Source organism: Moschus berezovskii, chromosome Y, assembly GCF_049115385.1.
Source record: "Moschus berezovskii isolate FMDL1 chromosome Y, NW_MosBer_1.0, whole genome shotgun sequence".
In the NCBI taxonomy this organism is placed as follows: Eukaryota; Metazoa; Chordata; class Mammalia; order Artiodactyla; family Moschidae; genus Moschus; species Moschus berezovskii.
The window spans coordinates 64,816,063-64,839,029 of NC_142489.1; the positions used below are offsets into that span (position 1 = coordinate 64,816,063).

The 22,967-nt window shown below is 38.1% G+C and overlaps 1 pseudogene; it reads left to right on the top strand.

Moving 5' to 3' along the window:
- LOC129557912 (eukaryotic translation initiation factor 1A-like) overlaps window positions 1-22,967 on the top strand; it is a 67,527-nt pseudogene that overhangs the window by 40,888 nt on the left and 3,672 nt on the right.

The window sequence follows — 22,967 nt, forward strand, 5'->3', positions numbered from 1 at the left end:
TTGCCTAGAGCTGTGCACTAAGACATCCCACAGAAAGGTAGATTTCATCCTGTCACCTGTATAGTACCTAAAGCCATAGGAATGACATTACCAAGAATGTTCCCAAAGTTTAGAGCACATTAAACAAGACTAGTGGTTCTAATGGTGGGAATCACAAACACAGACAAACACACACACACACACAAACAATGATTTCCTAATTAAGTAACAAATCTTACTGGTTGTAGTTCAGACAAGAACCCTCCCAAATCAGGCAGCACACGCTACTGCAAATTAGCATCTGGATAACTAATATAATTTTACACCTGTTCATTCAGCTAATTACTGAACACTGCTGAATGTCACCAGAACACTATACTTAACAACGTGCATAGCTAACATTGTATATCTTCAATTGGATCTCAATACCTAGTCAGGTAATAGACATTTTAGGAGGGACAAATAAAGTTGGCTTGGAGATTTTAGGAAGGATTTACCTCATTTGAAATAATCATTCAAATGTCAAAATTGAAGTAGAGCTCTTATTTCATCCCAGTACTTGATAAACGTGGTACTGAGAGCCCTTGTAGCTAAACTTTAACCTCTGTGAATACCTTACTGAATATCTAGTTAATCCCTTTACCTGCAAATAGGCTCAGATTTTGTAAGTAGGGACTGATCAAGTACCTACAGGACACTGCATACACCCAGAGGAACTCCTGTTTTACCAAATTTTCTAATTCATGTCACAAATCAGTAAGTCCAACAAGAAACCCAAAGAGTTAAGTGTGTCAAACAGGACCACTGGGAAAACATCACTGGAGGAATTACAAGGCTAAAACTCAGTGCTGCTAGGCGAATAGGGCATTTTTTATTGAAAATCGAGTTTGGACATTCCTCATATCCAGTCTTTTCTTTCTTAATGTGGTACATTTCAGACTGGTACAAGTACTGTATACAATTCAGTTTAATGCAGAAGGTAATTCACTTTTTTGAACAAGAGGGAACAAAATAACACCCCAAGAGATGTGGAATCAGGGACTCAACTTGACAACGTAGGCTTTTTCAGTCTGGGTTTTAAGTATACTGAGCATGTCTAGAAGAAAGTCAGCATTCTAGATCCCACCAAGGACTTATTCATATGACAGAAACTGGGAAACTCTCTTATAATAATTTAAAAGGAACTTTTAAAAGATAGTTCTTTCCTCTAAAAAGGAAACTTCTAATCTCCTAGATATTTCTACATAATTGACCAATAATTGTCTCCAATTTAGCACATTTCTTGCCTGACTCCAAAACCTGCTTTAGTCTTTTTCTCAAAAAATGGCAACTCAATTCCAATTGTTAAAAAAAAAAAAAAAAAAGATGGCAGAGACATCATTGACTTTTTTCCTTCACAGGCCACATTTCAGTCTTTGGCAAATCTAGCATTTGAACACTTCTCATCATCTTCACTTATACTGAAGGGTTTCAAGCCATCATTACTGCTAACCTTCTTTATTAATTGTTGTTCCATCATTAGTCATATCTGACTCTTTGTTACTCCATGGACTGCAGCACACCAGTTTTCCTGTCCATCACCAACTCCCAGAGCTTGCTCAAAATCATGTCCATCCGATCACTGATACCATCCAGCCATCTCATCCTCTGTCATCCCCTTCTCCTCCTGCCTTCAATCTTTCCCAGCATCAGAGTCTTTTCCAATGAGTTGTCTCTTTGCTTCAGGTGGTCAAAGTATTGGAGCTTGAGCTTCAGCATCAGTCCTTCTAATGAAATTTTAGGACTGATTTCCTTTAGGATTAGCTGGTTTGATCTCCTTACAGTCCAAGGAACTCTCAAGCGTCTACTCGTAACCAGCAGAGTTTGAAAGCCTCAGTTCTGTCACTCTATCCTGTCAATTCATTTTATTCCACTGTTCAGTACCAGTGGAATGATTTTCTGTATCATTTTGAGTAAAAATAAAAGTCTTTGCAGTTTAAAAAAAAAAGAGAGAGAGAAAAGAAAATTCAATGAAAATCTCTATTTCATATGAAAATCTGTATGCATATTTTTCTACATGAAAATGGGAATTAAATGTATTTCACCTATACATAACTGGATGCTAAATTTCCTTCATGACATCTGGAATTTTGCATATTTCACTTATTAAATGTTAGCCATTGATTTTAGTATATGTCAATCTGGGCACAGATTTTCTTCCTTTAAATATGGAATTCTCTATATTTCACACATAAAAACTCAATTGAAGTTGGACTCCATTAAAAAAATGAATTGCCTATATTCCATTTAGCAAAATATGGGCCAAAATTCCAATTGTCTGTATCTCACAAATGAAAAGCTCGCTCTGATTTTCCTACATGTAATATGGATTTCTATATTTTCCGTATTTGAAACTCTAGGCATGGTGTTTTTTTTCCATGAAGTATGAAATCATTTTGTTTCACATCATCTATACAGTTGCCAAATTTCCTACTGGAAATATGGAATTACTTATTTCACATAGTCAAATCAATGCCTATATTCCGATTTGAAATATCAGTTCTCTACAATTTACATATGAATATTTGGTGAAGACTTTTTTTCCTACATTACATATAGAATTTTCTACACTTCACAGCTAAAAATCAGGATAGTTATTTTTCCTACAAGAAATGAGGAGTTCTTTTTATTGAACAAGAACATCTGGGTGCAGATTTTAATACATGAAAAATGGAAGTCTCTGCTTTTCAATTCTTTACCATCTATGCTACTAGGGAACTTGAGTGATTTTAGGAAGACTTGCAAGCCCTTTCTAAAATTAATGCTGAGAAAATATGTCCATTTCATTATAGGGTTCTGGAATGTGAAAACAGAGAATCAGAAGATACCTGGTGCAATGGGCATGTTTGGCCTTGGTGTATGAAATGACGCACGACAAAGACTAGCAATGTTTTGGCAAATAGAAAGGATGAAAATGAAAATAGTGGCAGACAGATTTCTTCGGCTTCAAAATCTCTGGGGACAGTGACTACATCCACGAAAGTAAAAGACCCCTGCTCCTGGGAAGAAAAGCTATGATAAGCCTAGACATAGACACAATGTAATGAAAAGGAGAGACATCTCTTTGGGAACAAACGTCCCTATAGTCAGAGCTATGGTTTTACCAGTAGACATGTACGGATGTGCTAGTTTCACTATAAAGAAGGCTGAGTGCCAAAGAATTGAGACTTTGCGACTGGGTGCGAGAGATGGCTCTTGAGAGACCCTTGTCTAGCAAGGAGATCAACCCCACCAATCCTAAAGGAAACTAACCCTAAATATCCATTGGAAAGACTGAAGTTGAAGCTGAAATTACAATACTTTGGCTACCCTCGTGTGAAGAAATAATACATGGGAAAAGATTGAGGTTCTGCCTTGTCACTGAACATAATAATAATTATTATCGGCTCTGATATGGGTAGATGTAGGACAGCAGGAGAAGGGGACGACAGTGGGTGAGATCGTTGGACAGCATCACTTGACTCCATGAACATGAGTTTCAGCAAAATGTCGGAGACAGTAAGAATAAGGAGGTCTGGAGTGCCGCTGTCCTGTCTTGCAACCAGTTGGACCTGACTGAGTGACAGAATATCACCAACAACTGTATTTCACATATATTAATTGGGATGAGATTTTCGACCTTGAAACATGGAATTGTCTATATGTCCATAGAAAAATTAGATGTTCCTGCCTTTCTCTACTTCATTAATGAATGTCATGGTACAGAACTTACCTCCTAAACTATGACAGTTTGAATATTTCATGCACCAAAATCTGAATTAAAATATTTTGACATGGAATATGGACATGAAAAATGACATGAAATATTTGATATTTCAAATATGAAAATCTAGGGATATATTTTCATATGTGAAACAACATGTGATTATGGATGCATTACTAAATTTTCTGTTTCATGTATTGAAATCACACCAGATAGTCCTACATGAAAGATAAAATTCTCAGTTTCACATAAGAACCAGGGGATAGATTTTTCAATTATAAGTAGGGAATTTTCTGTATATTATATGAACGTATGGACACAGAATTTTCTGCATGAAATAGGAAATCGTGATGCAATTTTCAGATTTCTCATTTGAAAATCTGTGTGCTGCTTTCCATCATTAAATGCAGATTGCTCTGCATTTCATATTTGAAAAATGGCATCGCTTTTGCTACAAAAAATTTGGAATCTTCTATTTCATATAAGACAATGTGATTTTAATGATTGAGCAATAAAATTCTGTATATTTCACCGATACAATCTTCCGACAAGAAATATGGAATCTGGTATACTTAACATTTGAAAATCTGAGGACAGATTTGCTCATATGAATTACGAAGCCTCTATTATTCACATTTGAAAAGCTGTGTCAGATTTTTCACACATAAAATACAGAATTGTCCATGATTCAGAAGAGCTGACTCATTTGAAAAGAACCTGATGTTGGGAAAGATTGAAGGCAGGAGAAGGGGACGACAGAGAATGAGATGGTTAGATGGCATCATGGTTTAAATGGACATAAGTCTGGTTAAACTCTGAGAGTTGGTGATGGACAGGAAGGCCTGGCATGCTGTGGTCCACGGGGTCGCTAAGAGGCAGACACGACTGGGCAAATGAACTGAACTGATGATTCAAAAATTAAGATCTTGGACGAGCAAAAAAATATATAGAATTGACTTATTTCTCATCTGACTGATACCTGATTTCCCTATTTACATTTATAATTCTCTGTATTGCATTGATGAAAGTCCATGTGAAATTTTCCCAAAATGAAAAACGCAATAAACTCTATGTGTCACATGAAATTCTGGGTACAAATTTTTCTACAGGGAAATGTGTACATCTCTATAGTAACATGTGAATTTTTAGATTTTGGATTCCCCACATGACCAGTGGAAATCTGTATATTTCACATATAAATATTTTGATGCCATTTTCTCTGCATGAAATACGGAATGACCCCTATTTCCTGTTTTGAAAACCTGGGCAAAAAATTTCGCACATGAAATATGGAACCTCAGCAATTAATTCATGAAAATATGGGTGTAGATAGTCTCATGTGCATTTGGGAATCCTCTAAATTTCACATATAAAACCAAGGCACTTACTTTCTGACATGAAATATGGTAGTCTTATCTTTTTTATATCACCATTTAAGTGTAACTATTTCTAGTTGATATATGGAATTCTTTGTATATCACTATTTAGATCTGCTGTTCAAGGTCAGGAGGGGCGGCCTTGAGGCGATACCCCTCGTCCAAGGTAAGGTACAGTGGCTGCACTTTGCTGGAGCGGCTGTGAAGAGATTTTCCACGACCAAGGTAAGAGAAACCCAAATAAGATGGTAGGTATTGCTAGGGGGCATCAGAGGGCAGAAACACTGAAATCATAATCACAGGACTGATCCCATGGACCACAGCCGAATGTGGCCCACTGGAGAAGGGAATGGCAAACCACTTCAGTATACTTGCCTTGAGAACCCCATGAACAGTAACAAAGGGCAAAATGATAGGATACTGAATGAGGAATTCCCCAGGTCGGTAGGTGCCCAGTATGTTACTGGAGCTCAGTGGAGAAATAACTATAGAAGGAATAAAGGGATGGAGCAAAAGCAAAACCAATACCCAGTTGTGGATGTGACCAGTGATAGAAGCAAGGTCCGGTGCTGTAAAGAGCAATATTGCATAGGAACCTGGAATGTTAGGTCCATGAATCAAGGCAAATTGGAAGTGGTCAAACGGGAGATGGCAAGAGTGAACGTCGACATTCTAGGAATCAGTGAATTAAAAAGGACTGGAATGGGTGAATTTAACTCGGATGACCATTATATCTACTACTGTGGGCAGGAAACCCTTAGAAGAAATGGAGGAGCCATCATGGTCAACAAAAGAGTCCGAAATGCAGTACTTGGATGCAATCTTAAAAACGACAGAATGATTTCTGTTCGTTTCCAAGGCAAACCATTCAATATTACAGTAATCCAGGCCTATGCCCCAACCAGTAATGCTGAAGAAGCCGAAGTTAATCGGTTCTATGAAGACCTACAAGACCTTTTAGAACTAACACCCAAAAAAGATGTCCTTTTCATTCTAGGGGACTGGAATGCAAAAGTAGGAAGTCAAGAAACACCTGGAGTAACTGGCAAATTTGGCCTTGGAGCACGGAATGAAGCAGGGCAAAGGCTAATAGAGTTTTGTAAAGAGAACGCACTGGTCATAGCAAACACCCTCTTCCAACAACACAAGAGAAGACTCTACACATGGACATCACCAGATGGTCAATACCTAAATCAGATTGATTATATTCTTTGCAGCCAAAGATGGAGAAGCTGTATACAGTTAGCGAAAACAAGACCAGGAGCTGACTGTGGCTCAGATCATGAACTCCTTATTGCGAAATTCAGACTTAAATTGAAGAAAGTAGGGAAAACCACTAGACCATTCAGATATGACATCAATCAAATTCCTTATGATTATAGAGTGGAAGTGAGAAATAGATTTAAGGGACTAGATCTGATTGATAGAGTGCCTGATGAACTCTGGACGGAGGTTCGTGACATTGTTCAGGAGACAGGGACCAAGACCATCCCCATGGAAAAGAAATGCAGGAGAGCGAAATGGCTGTCTGAGGAGGCCTTAAAAATAGCTGTAAAAAGAAGAGAGGTGAAAGGAAAGATATAAGCATCTGAATGCAGAGTTCCAAAGAATAGCAAGGAGAGATAAGAAAGACTTCCTCAGTGATCAATGCAAAGAAATAGAGGAAAACAACAGAATAGGTAAAACAAGAGAGCTCTTCAAGAAAATGAGAGATTCCAAGGGAACATTTCATGCAAAGATGGGCTCAATAAAGGACAGAAATTGTATGGACCTAACAGAAGCAGAAGATATTAAAAAGAGGTGGCAGGAATACACAGAAGAACTGTAAAAAAAAAAAAAAATTTTTTTTTTACTTTATATTATTGTATTGGTTTTTCCATATGTTGCCTTGAATCTGCCCCGTGTGTGCATGTGTTCCCCATCTTGAACCCTCCTCCCACATCACTCCCCATCCCATCCCTCTTGTTCATCCCAGTGCACCAACCCTGAGCATCCTGTATCATGCATGGAACCTGGATTGGCGATTCGTTCCACATATGATAATATACATGTTTTAATGTCATTACCCCAAATCATCCCACCATTGCCCTCTCCCACAGAGTCCAAAAGACTGTTCTATACATCTGTGTCTCTTTTGCTGTCTTGTATACAGGGTTATCATTATCATTTTTCAAAATTCCGTATATATATGCATTAGTATACTGTAATGATATTTTTCATTCTGGCTTACTTCGCTCTGTATAATAGGCTCCAGTTTCATCCATTTCATTAGAACTCATTCAAATGCATTCTTTTTAATGGCTGAATAATATTTCATAGTGTATATGTACCACAGCTTTCTTATCCATTCGTCTGCAGATGGACTCCAGGTTGCCTCCATGTCCTGGCTTTTATAAACAGTGCTGCGATCAACATTGGAGTGCATGTATCTCTTTCAATTCTGGTTTCCTCGGTGTATATGCCCATTAGTGGGATTGCTGGGTGGTATGGCAGTTCTATTTCCAGTTTTTAAGGAATCTCCGCACTATTCTCCATAGTGATTGTACTAGTTTGCATTCCCACTAACAGTGTAAGAGGGTTCCCTTTTCTCCACACCCTCTGCAGTATTTTTTGTTTGTAGACTTTTGGATAGCAATCATTCTTACTGGCATGAAATGGGACCTCATTGTGGTTTTGAATTGCATTTCTCTGAGTGATATTGAACATCTTTTCATATATTTGTTATCCATCTGTATGTCTTCTTTGGAGAAATCTCTGTTTAGTTCTCTGGCCCACCCATGTTTTGATTGGGCCATTTATTTTTCTGAAAATGAGTTCAGGAGCTGCTTGTATAATTTGGAGATAAATCCTTTATCAGTTGCTTCATTTGCTATTATTTTCTCCCATTCTGAAGGCTGTTTTTTCACCTTGCTTATAGTTTTCTTTGCTGTGCAGAAGCTTTTGATTTTAATTAGGTCCCATTTGTTTATTTTTGCTTTTATTTCCAATATTCTGGGAGGTGGATCATGGAGGATCCTGCTGTGATTTATGTCGGAGAGGGTTTTGCCTATGTTCTCCTCTAGGAGTTTTAGAGTTTCTGGTCTTACATTTAGATCTTTAATCCATTTTGAGTTTATTTTTGTTTATGGTGTTAGGGAGTGTTCTGGTTTCATTTTTTTACAAGTGGTTGACCAGTTTTCCCAGCACCACTTGTTAAGGAGGTTGTCTTTTCTCCTTTGAATATTCTTTCCTCCTTTGTCGAAGATAAGGGGTACGTAGGTGCTTAGATTTATCTCTGGTCTTTCTATTTTGTTCCATTGATCTATATTTCTGTCTTTATACCAGTACAAAACTCTCTTGATGTCTGTGGCTTTGTAGTAGAGCCTGAAGTCCAGCTTGTTGATTCCCCCAGTTCCACTTTTCTTCCTCAAGATTGCTTTGGCTATTCGAGGTTTTTTGTATTTCCATACAAATTGTGAGATTATTTGTTCTAGTTCTGTGAAAAAGATCGTTGGTAGCTTGATAGGGATTGCATTGAATGTATAAATTACTTTTGGTAGTATACTCATTTTTACAATATTTATTCTTCCAATCCATGAGTATGGTATATTTCTCCATCTATTAGTGTCCTCTTTGATTGTTTTCAGTAGTGTTTTATAGTTTTCTATGTACAAGTCTTTTGTTTCCTTAGGTAGATATATTCCTAAGTATTTAATTCTTTTCGTTGCAACAGTGAATGGAATAGTTTCCTTAATTTCTCTTTCTATTTTCTCATTATTAGTGAATAGGAATGCAAGGGATTTCTGTGTGTTGATTTTATATCCTGCAACGTTACTGTAATCATTGATTAGCTCTAGTAGTTTTCTGGTAGAGTCTCTAGGGTTTTCTGTGTAGAGGATCATGTCATCAGTGAACAGTGAAAGTTTTACTTCTTCTTTTCCAATTTGTATTCCTTTTATGTCTTTTTCTGCTCTGATTGCTGTGGCCAAAACTTCCAAAACTATGTTGAATAGTAGTGGTGAGAGTGGACACCCTTGTCTTGTTCCTGACTTTAGAGGAAATGCTTTCAGTTTTTCACCATTGAAGATAATGTTTGCTGTGGGTTTGTCATATATAGCTTTTATTATGTTGAGGTATGTCCCTTCTATTCCCACTTTCTGGAGGGTTTTTATCATAAATGGATGTTGAATTTTGTCAAAGGCTTTCTCTGCATCTATTGAGATAATCATATGATTTTTATTTTTCAGTTTGTTAATGTGGTGTATTACGTTGATTGATTTGCGGATATTGAAGAATCCTTGCATTCCTGGGATAAAGCCCACTTGGTCATGGTGTATGATCTTCTTAATATGTTGTTGGATTCTGATTGCTAGAATTTTGTTAAGGATTTTTGCATCTATGTTCATCAGTGATATTGGCCTGTAGTTTTCTTTTTCTTGTGGGGTCTTTACCAGGTTTTGGGATTAGGGTGATGGTGGCCTCATAGAATGAGTTTGGAAGTTTCCCTTCCTCAGCAATTTTCTTGAACAGTTTAAGTAGAATAGGTGTTAGCTCTTCTCTAAATTTTTGGTAGAATTCGGCTGTGAAGCCGTCGGGACCTGGGCTTTTGTTTGCTAGAAGATTCCTGATTACAGCCTCTAGTTCCGTGCTTGTGGTGGGTCTGTTCAGAATTTCTATTTCTTCCTGGTTCAGTTTTGGGAAGTTGTAATTTTCTAGGAATTTGTCCATTTCTTCCAGGTTATTCATTTTATTGCCATAAAATTGCTGATAGTATTCTCTAATAATCCTTTGTATTTCTGTGTTGTCAGTTGTGATCTCTCCATTTTCATTTCTAATTTTATTGATTTGGTTCTTCTCCCTTTGTTTCTTGATAAGTCTGGCTAGTGGTTTGTCAATTTTATTTACCTTCTCGAAGAACCAGCTTTTGGCTTTGTTGATTTTTGCTATGGTCTCTTTTGTTTCTTTTGCATTTATCTCTGCCCTAATTTTTACGATTTCTTTCCTTCTACTGACCCTGGGCTTCTTCATTTCTTCATTTTCTAGTTGATTTAGATGTAGAGTTAGGTTATTTAGTTGACTTTTTTCTTGTTTCTTGAGATGTGCCTGTATTGCTATGAACTTGACCCTTGGCAGTGCTTTTACAGTGTCCCAGAGGTTGTGGGTTGTTGTGTTTTCATTTTCATTCATTTCTATTTGATTTCTCTTTTGATTTCTTCTGTGATTTGTTCATTATTCAGCAGCGTGTTGTTCAGCATCCATATGTTGGCATTTTTAATAGTTTTTCTCTTGTAATTGAGATCTAATCTTACTGCATTGTGGTCAGAAAAGATGCATGGAATGATTTCAATTTTTTTTGAATATTCCAAGGCTAGATTTATGGCCCAGGATGTGATCTATCCTGGAAAAGGTTCCGTGTGCGCTTGAGAAAAAGGTGAAATTCATTGTTTTGGGGTGAAATGTCCTGTAGATATCTATTAGGTCTAACTGGTCTATTGTATCATTTAAAGTTTGTGTTTCCTTGTTAATTTTCTGTTTAGTTGATCTATCCATAGATGTAAGTGGGGTATTAAAATCTCCCACCATTATTGCATTATTGTTAATTTCCCCTTTCATACTTGTTAGTAATTGTCTTACATATTGCGGTGGTCCTATGTTGGGTGCATAAATATTTATAATTGTTATATCTTCATCTTGGATTGATCCTTTGATCATTATGTAGTTTCCTTTTTTGTCTCTTTTCACAGCCTTTGTTTTAAAGTCCATTTTATCTGATATGAGTATTGCTACTCCTGCTTTCTTTTGGTCTCTATTTGCATGGAATATCTTTTTCCAGCCCTTCACTTTCAGTCTGTGTGTGTCCCTCGTTTTGAGGTGGGTCTCTTGCAGACAACATATATGGGGGTCTTGTTTTTGTATCCATTCAGCCAGCCTTTGTCTTTTGGTTGGGGCATTCAACCCATTTACGTTTAAGGTAATTATTGATAAGTACGATCCCGTAGCCATTTTCTTTATTGCTTTGGGTTCGTGTTTATACACCCTTTCTGTGTTTCCTGTCTAGAAAAGATCCTTTAGCATTTGTTGGAGAGCTGGTTTGGTAATGCTGAATTCTCTCAGCTTTTGCTTGTCTGTAAAGCTTTTGATTTCTCCTTCATATTTGAATGAGATCCTTGCTGGGTACAGTAGTCTGGGCTGTAGTTTATTTTCGTTCATCACTTTAAGTATGTCTTGCCATTCCCTCCTGGCCTGAAGAGTTTCTGTTGAAAGATCGGCTCTTATCCTTATGGGAATCCCCTTGTGTGTTATTTGCTGTTTTTCCCTTGCTGCTTTTAATATTTGTTCTTTGTGTTTGATATTTGTTAATTTGATTAATATGTGTCTTGGAGTATTTCGCCTTGGGTTTATCCTGTTGGGGACTCTCTGGGTTTCTTGGACTTGGGTGATTATTTCTTTCCCTATTTTAGGGAAGTTTTCAACTCTTATCTCCTCAAGTATTCTTTCATGGTCTTTCTTTTTGTCTTCTTCTTCTGGGATTCCTATGATTCGAATGTTGGAGCGTTTAACATTGTCTCAGAGGTCTCTAATATTGTTCTCATTTCTTTTAATTTGTTTTTCTTTTTTCCTCTCTGTTTCATTTATTTCTACAATTATATCTTCTAACTCGCTTATCCTGTCTTCTGCCTCTGTTATTCTACTGTTTGTCCCTTCCAGAGTGTTTCTGATCTCAACTATTGCATTATTCATTGTATATTGACTCTTTTTTATTTCCTCTAAGTCCTTATTAAACCTTTCTTCCATCTTCTCAATCTTTTTCTCCAGGTTATTTATCTGTAACTCCATTTTGCTTTCAAGATTTTGAATCATTTTCACCATCAAAATTCGAAATTCTTTATCAGGTAGATTCCCTATATCTTCCTCTTTTGTTTGTGTTGATGGGCATTTATCTTGTTCCTTTACTTGCTGGGTATTTCTCTGCCTCTTCATCTTGCTTATAATGCTTTGCTTGGGGTGGCCTTTCCCTCTTCTGGCCGTTTGTGGAGTTCTCTTTATTATGTAGTTTCCTCGTTCTGTGTGAGGTTGGACAGGTGACTTGTCAAGGTTCCCTGGTTACGGAAGCTTGTGTCAGTGTTCTGGTGGGTGTAGCTGGATTTTTTCTCTCTGGAGTGCAGTGAAGTGTCCAGTTATGAGTTATGAGATGTCAGTGGGTTTGGAGTGACTTTGGGAAGCCTGTATATTGAAGCTCAGGGCTAGTTTCCTGTGTTCCTGGAGAATTTGCGTGGTATGTCTTGCTCTGGAACTTGTTGACCCTTGGGTGGTGCTTGGTTTTAGTGTAGGTATGGAGACGTATGATGAGCTCCTATCGATTAATGTTCCCTGGAGTCAGGAGTTCTCTGGTGTTCTCAGGATTCGGGCTTTAGCCTCTTGCCTCTGGTTTTTGGTCTTATTCTTGGAGTAGCATCTAGACGTCTCTCTCTGTCATTTCCAAGGTGGTTCCCTCTGTTTTAGCTTCTGTTTGCTGGTCTCTTCAGTGTCTAATTTCCTCCCTGATACTAGGGGGTGGGTGGACACTTTTTAAGGCTCAGTTGTTCAGTCCTGTTTTGGGAAGGGAGGAACGCTGCAGACGAATATCTCTGGCGTCTGTGGGGAGTGCTCACAGCATCTCGGCCACACTGGGTTTGCCCCCGCTCACAGCACGTATGCTGTCCCAGTCTACACTGCACAGGCTCTAGGTTGCTCTGCCGGGAACTCTCCGAGGCCGGCACCGGGTTGTATGCACTTCTCAGGTCTGAGCGGCTCAAGTTCAGGTTCTCAGGTACTCCACAAAGGCGCAGACTTGGTTGGGCCTGCGTTTTGTGCCTTCCCTGGTCCGAGCAGTTCAGGGGACCAGGTGTTTGGCGAGAGCTGTCTCTGCGACTTATCGCCTCCCCAGTCCCCGCCACTCAGTTTTCTGGGTGTACAACCAGCGCACCTTCTCAGGGGGTTATCGACCCGCCCGAGCCCAAGAAGTCCTGATTAGCAACAAGCCTGTCTGCAGTTTGTATCAGATGCCTTTCTGGGGCCGCGGTTGCCCACTCCGGCTCTGGCTGCGCTCCCTGCCTGTCTCGCGGGGGGATGGGGGATGGGCCAACCGCAGCCGGCTCACTCTGCTCAGTCCTTTATTCTGTGAGCGGGGCTGGCCGAGTATTAGGTTAAAGCTTTCCGCCTTTTCATGGGGAAGCTATCCCACAGTCTGCTTTGCTCTCCTCAGTTCTCTCAAATTGTTCTCCTGGCATTCAAGCCCAGTCCTCTCTCTAAGCAGTTCAGCCGGCTCCTCCCTGCCCAGCCCCCGCTTGCTAATGGCGTATGCAGGCGTCTGCGCTGCTTCTCCGCTGGGAGTTACCGTTTGGCAGGTAGTCTGTGGGTTTTAAAAAAATCTTAGAAAAAAAGGAGAGTTATGTGGCCCTCTGATCTTCCAAGGCTCGCCAAAGATTCGCCAGTGAGAGTGTTTCCTGGTGTTTGGAAACTCCTCTCTTTTTAAAGCCTCCCTTCCCTGGACAGAGCTCCGTCCTTACTTCTTTTGTCTCGCATTTTATCTTTTATGTTTTTTCCTACCTCCTTTCAAAGACAATGGGCTGCTTTTCTGGGTTCCTGACATCCTCTGCCAGCATTCAGAAGTTGTTTTGTGGACTTTACTCATTGTTCAAATGTTCTTTTGATGAATTTGTGGAGGAGAGAGTGGTCTCGCCATCCTATTCCTCCGCCATCTTGTTCCTCCCCCCAACATTTGTGATTTTAAATTAACTGCTTCACTTTTGTTGACTTTTCCTTGCTCTAAAGACAGGAGGATAAATGCAAAAGTGTAGCTGGAAGAGACTGTAGACATTCTTTGAGATCTTAAGCATCCTCTCATTTTCGTGGATAAAATTAACATACGTCACCTTGAGACAGCACTCATTTGTTGTAATACTTGAACATTGTGTTCTTTTTAAAATCATGGTTTGGTCTAAATTTTGCACTAAAAGTGGCATTACCAACCTAATAACAAGAGTTGCATTTTAAGAAAAATTGAACAGTATTTTACGGTTTTGTTTTTTTCTGTTTTGTCCCTTCCTAAGAATATGCTCAAGTAACCAAAATGTTGGGAAATGCACGTTTGGAAGCAATGTGTTTTGATGGAGTGACAAGGATATGTCATATCCGAGGAAGTTTGAGAAGAAAGGTCAGTGTGGAGACATATTTTCCTTTAGTACAAAAATTACCTTTAAAATATATATCTGTTCTTCCAAATGACTGAATTTGGTGCATTCTTGAAAACTTCAAAATCAGTGATATATAAGGCAATATAAGGCCATAAAACTAGAAAATCCTTGGTAACTTTAATAATAGGGTTTAGATTTAGAAAGAATGATTTGTGATACCTAGCCTGGACTTATGCCAGAAATGTTTGCTCTTGAGGAAACAGACACATTTCGTGTATGAAACAAATGGCCTAGTCTCTTAACAAAAATATTAAGCCATGAAAGAAAGAAAGAAAAATAAAACACCTGAAAATTATTTTTAAGACAAAAGGAGTCTAATTGCTAATTAAATGTACTGTGTGGTCCTGGATAAGACTTTGCTTTGTGGGAACAGTTCTATGTGGCGTTAGGAACATTTGAAATTGGAACACGATAAAGCATCTTATTCAGTAATTTTGGCACATTGATTGATCATATTGTTTAAAAGTTCCTTCAAGCATAATTCAAAACAGTTTTGTTCTGTTGAGTCCTTCTTTTCCAGTTAGTAGTGAGTTGGGGGCCTGAATTGATGTCGATTGGTAGCTAGATGGCTATATTTGTGTATATGACTTCTTTTCATTTGTTTAAAAGAACTAGAAACGTCCAGTGCGATTTGTGAGTAAAAGTAATTCATGTAAAGCAAGAAAAGAATTATGCTTTCGTAAATTTAAAGGCTTCAGTTGAAGTAAAATTATTATATATTGCAATATCCTAAATTAGAAAATTGGACCCAAACTTAATTGCCTAACTTTAGTTTTTAATTAACACGGTAAGTATCTTTAACTAAACTTTGCCTCCTAGGCATGAGCACACACAGAGATAATACACAGATACAGGCACATCCACACACGACACCCACACACACACTCATCTGCAGTTTCGCCGTAATTATTAATAGCTACTTTTCCCATACCGAAAGAATTGTATTTTTTGTATTCAGTATGGCTTTACATCGAACACTATTATTTGCACTTTTCATGGAGTATACTGTGAGCTTTTTTGTTTCTTTGTTTGTTTAAATATAGGTTTGGATAAATACTTCAGATATTATATTGATTGGTCTTTGAGGCTATCAGGTAACAATTACAGTTAATTTTATAATGTTCCTCAATTTAGGAATCATTAATATCAGTATTTAGATGATGCAATAAAATGCAATCGACCTGTTCTAGCCAGTTATGATTCTCATCCTTCTGGCATCAAAATTTATTATGATCCACGATGTTTAAGATAATAGGATTCTGGCTGAATGCCAGTACATAGTGTTTTGTGGGAAGACTGGCTGTTTATTTACTTTAAATATAACAAGTACTAAATATTCTCTTATAATTTTGGATAACTACTACAGCTCATCGGTCTGTCCTCCTTTAAAGTCCAGGTGTATTCAAGGCTCTATGATGAGTTTTCAGGGATTATGGTGCACATAATTATGGCACACACACTTTGCGTGTTCTGCAGTAAAATGAGAAGTTATCTTCTTATTTTATGATATGTATATCACAGAGCTATATTATTCATTTTCCTTTCATAATTTTTCTTTCATTTTTGATGGCACTGCAGCTTGTGGAAGCTTAGATCCCCAGTCAAGGATTGAACCCAGAATACTGCTGAGGAAGCCCTGAGTCCTTATCACTGGGCCACCAGAGGACTCCACCTATTTTGCTTTTTAAATATTTTTTTAAAAGCCCTTTGCTAAACAGTAGCATAAGACAGTGATATTCGTTAGTATTCTCATTCATTAAAAGAAAAATTTAGTAAATTTATATTGGCTTCTCAGTTACGAAGTTTAAATATAAAGGTCTTAAATCCAAGTTTGAGTAATCACTGCTGTAGATGTTGCAATTAAATCAGGCCAAACCTCTATCTCCAAAGAAAGTGTTTTTTTTTTTTTTTTCTTTTGTTTTCAATTATAAGAGAAAGGTAAGACATAGACTAGGTCATTTAGAGTGTAAGTTATAAATCCAATATGAATACTTAGAAAACTACTTGGTAGTTGCCCACTACGATATTAATGCTTGAAGTATGACTTGTAAGACAGAAATCCTTTCGATTTCTGTGTCAAACGCATCACGTGTGCTCAACAAAATTTTGAGTGAAATAATTGTTCTCTCTCTCCCTGGTGGCTCAGAGGTTAAAGCCTTTGCCTGGAATGCAGGAGACCCGGGTTCGATCCCTGGGTTGGGAAGATCCCCTGCAGAAGGAAATGGCAACCCACTCCACTACTCTTGCTTGGAGAATCCCATGGAGGGAGGAGCCTGGTGGACTACAGTCCATGGGGTCGCAAAGAGTTGGACATGACTGAGTGATTTCACTTTCACTTTCTCTATATTCTATTATCGGGTCATATTTTCTGTAAATAGTTAAGACGATGTGATTTGTAAAGTTTCAGTTTTCTGTTTCCTTGTTGATTTTTTTGGTGTGATTGCGCTCTTAGTGATTAAAGAGACATTTTGAAGCCAGTTAATCCTGGATGTTCACTGGAGGGACTGATGCTAAAGCTGAAACTGCAATACTTTGGCCACCTCATGTGACGAGTTGACTCACTGGAAAAGACTCTGATGCTGGGAAAGGTTGGAGACAGGAGGAGAAGGGGACGACGGAGAATGAGATGGCTGGATGACATCACTGACTCTGTGGACATGAGTTTGAGTGAACTCCGGGAGTTGGTGATGGACAGGGAGGCCTGGCGAGCTGTGATTCATGGGGTCGCGGAGAGTCGGACACGACTGAGCGACTGAACTGAACTGACTCCACGTTTTATCTCCACTAGTTTTGTTTTAAAGAATATGTTTGTCTTGATTCTCCAGTAAAATATTCTTCTCAACTAAAAACATATTATGCACCTTGTTTCTTGTCTTCTCTTAATGAATGCTACCTGAGGCAACATCTCTGTTATGTCCAGCTTCTAGGCTTTCTCAGCAATGGTTTGTATTGAGTACTTATTTTCTGGTATGTGACCGAACACCTTTCCGTGTTTCTTTGTGTGTCTCGTGGTTTTTGTTGTCGTTGAAAGCCAGAAAATGCAAATATTACATGGTGAGATGGGAGATCAGATTTGTTCTCCCAAGGATTTTTTCTTGACATGGTTTGTTGGGTGATTTCAGAGACAGATTGTGTATGGCATGTGTCTTTTCCTTGCACGTGGCCACTGAATGTTTGTTCACAATGTCACAGACAGCCCATGTTTGAGGTTTCATTAAAAACCAGCAAGGCTCTCAGTCTCTCCTTTTAGGCTTTGAGCTTGCAGGGGCATACCTTTGATAGTCAGCCAGGCGACTGATAGTTCTTCTCTTCATTTCAGGCCTGTGCAGAAAATCCAGGTCACTCGAAGCTGAGAGAGATCAGGAGCATCCCTGAACTTTGACTAGTTTGTGTTCAGTCCTGACTCCACATAAAAATGAGGTCCTACAGTGCTTGCTTTCTCTGTGTGACTTGCTTCTCTTAGCACACTACTCTCCAGGTTCATTCACGTTGTTGCAAAAGGCAGGATTTATCTACCTTGGATGTTAATCCCTTATTGGTCATATCACTTGCAAATATGTTTACCTATCTAGTACCCTGTCTTTTTAGTCGTTGTTGACAATTTCCTTTTCTGTGCAAAAGCAATTTAGTGTGAAGTATTTACACCTACTAGGTTTTGTTTGCGTTCCTTATGGCTTTGGAGTCCTATACCAAAATCAGAGTGCAAGAGCACTACATTTGGTAGTTTTACACCGTGTTCCCTTGCAGCAGTTTTATGGTTTCAGGTCTGTGTTTAAATCTGTGATCTAGTTCAGGGTACATTTAGGTAGTTTCTGGAGCATGATAGTGGTCCATGTTTAGGTTAAGTATTGTTTTCCCAGTCCTGTTTATTGGGAAGGACGTCTTCTCTCCACAGTAACCTTGCTTCCGTTCGTATTAGTTGACTGTCTTTGAAAAATTGTATTCTGAGTGCTCAGTTCTTTTCCAGCATCTGCATTATTGGTGGAATTATAGTGCCATATTATTTGGACAATTGTGTTTGAAATGCAGGAAGTGTGTGCCCTCCAGCTTTATTCTTCCTCAAGATCGCTTTGGCCCTTAAGATAGTTTGAGGTTCCATCTAACTTTGTCTCTGAAAATAACTGCTACTTGAATTTTATAGGAATTACATGGAATCTCTACATTACTTTGGGTAATACGGACACATTACTACTATACCTGATTTTTGTATGTTGATTTTACTGAATATTTTTCCCTTGTATGTTTTTGTGATCTGGATCATCCATTCATAACCTTTCCATTTTGAGTATGTGATGACAGCAATATATACTCTATCTTTAAATGTGTATCAATTTTGTGCCCACTTATTTTAGTTTAACAGCCTATAATCCCGGAAATGGAGTGAAAAATTGTTAGTTCCCAGGTTAATTCTTTGTCTCATGGGCAGTGTAACCACAGTTTTATTAATTCATTAAGGGGTTAAAATGCTAACTTTAAAGTGATAGCCACAAACAGCTCTTCTGATTTTTCACCTGGTGTGGATAAAAACAAACCCTTGTTGCTCGAATCATAATGTAAAGATAATAGCAGCATCCCCACTCTATGGAAGTGTATTAGCACATTGTTAGCTAATCTCTTCCCTACTGAGTTGGACTCAGAGTTTTCACACAATACCTACATGTGTTTTGTGCACATTAGAGTTTGATAAGTGTTGGTATGTATTACACTGCAGTTTTATGACTGTGATATTTTCAATTGCCTTTCTGTAGGCCTTTGCTAGGTTAATTGTAAACATTTAGAATCATTGCCTCAAATGAACATTTTTAGAGCAGTGCTTTTCAGGCATATTTGCATCAGAAACACCCAGAAGAGCTTTATAAACACACAAGGCCTTCACTTCAAGCCTGCCAGGTTTTAGGAAGATACCGGTATCTTTTTAAAGCACCTCCAACAATTCGACTCATTAAGATACTCTAAGAACTCTGCATTATAGACAGGTTTCTCTTGGGTAAAAATACCCCTTCCACCTTGAAGTACAGTGTTACAGTGTGAACAAGGACAACATTGCAAAACCACCACCACCCATGTTTCCTTTTCTTCCTTTGATTCAGTGCATTGTATACATCACAATCCTAGTCTATACTTTATTTGGTCATGCATGCCAACTTCGTCATGAGGATTTGTGTGTGTGTGTGTGTGTGTGTGTGTGTGTGCAGATGATAGAAGGAAGGTGAGCGAATAGTAACGTTTTACATAAGAGTGTTTAATTTGAAATTAACTTATGAAAGAAATGATGATTCTTTGCATGACCGGTTTTGATCCTCCCTTGTTCTTCTCCAAGGATAACAAAGCAGATGTAATTTTAAAGTACAATGCAGCTGAAGCTAGAAGTCTGAAGGCTTACGGAAAACTTCCAGAATATGGTAGTTAATATCAAAGTTTTTACATTTCCTTGTCTTCTCATAGCATTTGCTAGTTAGTGTTTAGGTGAAGCAGTTGTTTCAGAATTCTCTATTATGTATTTTTACATATAGGCTTCAATTCACTGTAACTGTGTACTAAATACTTCAGTATATTAACAACTTAGTAATGGATTCTCTTCCTACAATATGTTCTTTGGGTGGCGAATTATAAAGTTTACAGACGCGAGACTTATCTGTAAGAATTGTTAAAGTAGTGCCTCTTGTGAACAATTCTTAAGAGAGTATACCTGGTTTGAGAAACTCTATAACAACAATTATGGTACTGGTATGGATTTTTATGGAGCAGTGTTCAGTGTTTCTTAGTATATAGAGTGTCGTTGTGGTGTTTTGTGGAGAGTGTTTTTAAAAGATATCCCTTTTATTTCTTAAAGAGAAAAGTATTCTATTCTTCCTCTAGTAAGCTTGGAAAGATTAAAATATACTTCTGGTAACAAAAGAGAGGACATATACTAAATTCACGTTTTGAAGATGAGAGCAGTGTTACTTTTTCTATTACAGTGCATTTTATTATAAAGTGAGGTGATTTTTAGGAAGAGTGAAGATTCTGATGACAATTAGGCCATTTAAGAAATCCTAAGATAAGTGGGAATCAGATCAATACTTACTTGGCTGTGAATTTCTTTTAGTGGTTTCATTGTGACTTTGTTCTCTGTGATATGTTTGCAGTTAGGAAGATTTTTCTCGGAATGAGACCGTTGAATCGAAGATTGAGTCCAAGAAGTTTCTTGTACAGTTCAGTGTTTCACTATTTATCCAGTATTATTTTTTTAAATCAGCAATTAATCTAGGAATACCTTGATTTGATATTTTTAAGAGTATGCTCTTACTGTGTTTTTAGAAGAACATAGTGAAACAGATACCTTTGATCCTGAAGATGATGACGAAATCCAGTTTAAGGACACTGCAGGTGAGGATGAAGACATTGAGGTGAGGTGTAAGTCCAGATTGAACCATGTGCATGTGTGCTCTTTCATGTCTTGTACAAGAAAGCAGCCACATCTTCCACCACCTCAGGTCTCAGAAGGTTGAACGCTTGAATTGAATATATATTGAAGAGTAGGTATCCATGAATTTGAATATTCATTAAAATTCAAGAACCACTGTGTCAACCGTTGTGAATTTTTGAAAACTTTATAATTCATGGGATCCTTGTTTGTTTGTTTGTTTTCTTAAATCAATTAGGTCTGACAGTGGGCACTTCATAATGACACTTTATTACTCAAGGGGGGTCTACAGAGATAGCATTAAGATGTTTTGCAGACAGGTTTAAAATGTATCATCTCCCAAAGCTGGTACGTTAATAGAAGTAAAGTATGCTGCAGCCAGTTTGCTGAAGCTCTGGAATTTTAGTGTACTCCAAAGCATTCTTAAAATGAAGGCCTGTTTTGTTGCCCATGTGTTTAGAAGTTACATTAATTGTCCTGTATCTCTCTAGGACAAACTTTTAGTTTGGAGTTTTTGTGTGTGAAATGGTTGCTTATCTTGGTAAGGAGATAGTGGTGATAAGACTTAAATACCTCACTGTTCTACTATGAATGTATTTCAGTAAAAAATTTATTGATTTGTATCTCTTGACTTTTCAGACAGACATATCAATAATTGCAATGACAGTATGGTTTATATATACTCTTGTAAGGCCTGTTAGGTGTCTTCTTCTTGTTTTGGTCCTTCGTGCAAAAACGTCAATGACTGTTGGATTGAATACTAAGGTAGAATTTCAGAATTCTGAGAGCAGATTTTAGGAAGTCTAAATTGCATCACTGCCCTAGGACACAGATTTCAATATCTTTCAGTCACCAACGTTTTTATTAAGAGCATTTTCAGACACTCAGAGAAACTGAATTTTAAGTGGAAGTGAGCAATCACATATTCCCCAAGATTATACAGTTTGCAACTTTCTACACAGTCTGTCGCATCTATCCTGTCCATACCAGTCCATTTATAATTTGATGGATTTCCCAATCATTTAGAAAGTGAAACCAAGGCACTGCCCTGGTGGTCTAGAATTTTCAGATTCTCAGCGTCCACTGTAGGGGTCGTGAGTTCAATTCCTGCTCCGAAAAGAATGATCAGCAGCCTGCATGGCATGGCCAAAAAGAACCATGAAAACCCAGGCTCTTTGAGATGAGTCACACTATGAATTAGAACAGCTGGATATGCACCTTCAATGGAGACATTTTTGCCATTTTTTTAAAGCCAGATTGTTACAGATTTTTAAACGTATGATAATACTCTACTGAGGTGAAAGTGAAGTCGTTCAGTAGTGTCTGACTCTTTGCGACCTCTTGGACTGTAGCCTACTAGGCTCCTCCGTCCATTTCAGTGAGGTTCTCTGTTCAAGATTACTGGAGTGCGTTGCCATTTCCTCCTCCAGGGGATCTTCTCGACCCAGGTCTGGAAACCGGGTCTCCAGCATTGCTGGCAGATGTTTTACCCTCTGAGCCACCAGGGAAGCCCTATAATCTACTGATGTTGTATGCATTTTAAAGTGCACGAGAAATAGGAAAGGAAAAGGGATTAGAAAAGTATTGTTGCAGTATCATTAAAAGCGTTTTTTCATTTTTTCTCTTCCGGTTTTGTTATCATTTATCAGAGGCTCTAACAATTTTACGTCGATTTTTGTTTTATATATTTTGACGCTTCCGTCATCGTCTTTTATGTATTTGGAGTTTTGAATCATGTAAAGGTTAAAATGAACATCTCAAAGATGTCATGTCTATCATAGCTAAAGAAAAAAAGGCAGTTTCACTTGAAAGAGTGGACGCTGATCTTTATGAATCCGTTGTAAATCAGAAACTGAAAAATGATTACATACAAAGAAGGATTCCAGTAATAAATTGTCTTTTAAATGGGTTTCAGTTTAATGATATCTTTGTAGTATCTAGGTCATTTGTAATGCTGACAACAGATTTCATAGAAATGCTGTCCTCTCTTTCTTACATTTTGTTCAGTTTTGCCAGAGATTCCTTGTGGCTAAATTAATTCTGTAGAGGTACAACTGACAGCTATTTTCTGTGGTAAGAATGTAAAATGCACCAGTTGCATAGTATGTTATTTGAGACCTGAACGTTGTCACGCCTGAGCTAGGGTTGAAGGCAAGGAATCTAACCAAAGGGAACACTTGAACCCCAAGTCCCACAGAGATAAGCCTTGTTTTAGACGGAAAAGATAACAGCTTTTTGTAGCTGTGACT